Here is a 2,265-nt window from a genome sequence, read left to right on the forward strand (position 1 = left end):
TGGATTGCAAAAATATTTAAGAAGCAAATATATGGAAGCAAATAACTATGGTTAGGACTTTACTTTAATCATTTAGATCTCAATCATTAATTTTAAACTATGACATATATCTTTAATCCAAACTAGAACTTGGGAAAATGGAGAAAAGAGAAATGAAGAGGAGGGATCCTTTTTCTTTTATAAAAGAAATATTACTTGTGAGAGTCTGTTGGGCCCGTGCTAGCACGGGCCACGCCCCTCTAGTATAATATATGTATGACATCTTATAAGACTACATCATATGTTTTTAGGTGGTGGTGGTTCCTACACACATACAACACAACTTTACATATATATATATATATAGTTTATTTTCCATACAATTAAAAGAGGATTTCAAGTGTTCAAAATACTAAAAAATAAATATATTATGAAGTTAAAAGTCAATATATATATATATATATATATATATATATACACACGCATTCAGATTATGCTTTAAAACATATATAGTAAAATTAAATATTATACGAGCTCTAATAAGTAATAAGGGCACTGTCTCGGAGAGTGGCTCGGTAAAATAGACATGTCTGTGAAGATAATATTATTTATTAAAACTTTTTTTCTGCTCCAAAATAAGTATCAATGTTAATAATAAAAAAAAAGTATCCCAAAATAAGGATTATCTTATAAATTATTAAATAGTGATGATTTAGTAAATTATTATATTCATCCCCTCGTCTCAATTTATATGACACACTTACTTTTTCAATCAATTCTAAAAATCATAAAACATTTTTTGATTTGATAAATTTTTATTAACGCTAACAATATTTTATCTATATAGAATCCTACTCATTGATAAAAGATCAATGAATATATACTTTTTATAAGGATAATATATGATATTACGACGTCTTCTTATATTTTTTATAATATTCATATTTAATTTATTATATTATATAAATTAAAATATTATCCTTTTAATAAATGTATGGTTTTTGCTGAGCTAACCTTTGTTTTGGAAGCGGAGGGAGTAGAAGCATAGATTTTATTTTGATGTAGAAATTAGATTAAATTTGAATTTCGATAGAAAAGTTTCATATTGAAAGTTAAATATTTTAGTAACTCTATTAAAATTCGAATTTAAAATCTCTAATTTAAAATTAAAAAAATATTTTATCACTTCACTATAATCTCCGCGTAAATCTAAGAAAGATGCGGTTGCCTGAACTGGAATGGAGTAATTGGCTCGACATGGTTTCAACTTTCAACTTTCAACTGTCAAATACAATTGTGATACGTTTCAGCCAATGCCTCGACATGTGTCCCCTCCTAAATGACGCGTGTAGAGCACATATCCACTCGACGGTTAGCTTCTTTTTTGTTTTTTCTTCGAAAGCTTTGATTTTCCTTATTTGGTTGGTCGGCACGAAGCCAAAGAGATAATTTATTTTTTTGGGAAAAGGGACAAATATACCTCGAACTATCGTAAATAGTATGCAAATATTCTTCGTCATACTTTTGGGACATTGGTGTTCCTGCCGTCCAAAAACTAGAGCATATATACCCTTTATACTAACGGAGTCATAATCTTATCCATCAATCCGACATTTATCCACGGATAAGATTGCGCCACGTGTCCATATTTAGTCTTCCGTTAGAGTAAAGGGCATATATGCTCTAGTTTTTAGACGGGAGGGGCACCAATGTCCAAAAGTATGACGGAGGGTATCTGCATACCATTTACGATAGTTTGGGTATATTTGTCCTTTTTCCCATTTATTTTTAAAATATCCCTATGTCCAATAATAGTTGTCCATTATATTATTTTGAAATGTCCAACAATATTTGTCGCAGGGACATGAGAGTCAGCCTCCTGTTAGTGGCACTTTAGCGGAAAATACTACTACTATTTATAATTATACGCAGTTAAAATTATTTAGGAGTCCATTATTGTCATACTCAATAATGGATAAAGAGTCGTTTCGTTTTCAAACAAGTTATTATATCGTTAAGAAATGTTATATACTATTCTTTCACTTCTAAAATAGTTGTCATGTCGTATTTATTAAAAAATAATTTTTATTTATTTATTATTGTCATGTCATAAAAATATTAATCAAAATATATATGGGTAACTCATTACCCGGTAGAAGCGTTCTAAATAAAACGGAGTAACCCTTACGCAGATTATTATAGTGTTATGTGGTGCCATGTGTTGGAAAATGCGTGTACTTTGGTCACCATTTGAGGAGCCTCAACACTATAAATTCACACAACATT

This window comes from Solanum tuberosum, unplaced genomic scaffold (assembly GCF_000226075.1).
Source record: "Solanum tuberosum cultivar DM 1-3 516 R44 unplaced genomic scaffold, SolTub_3.0 scf00215, whole genome shotgun sequence".
NCBI classification, from domain to species: domain Eukaryota; kingdom Viridiplantae; phylum Streptophyta; class Magnoliopsida; order Solanales; family Solanaceae; genus Solanum; species Solanum tuberosum.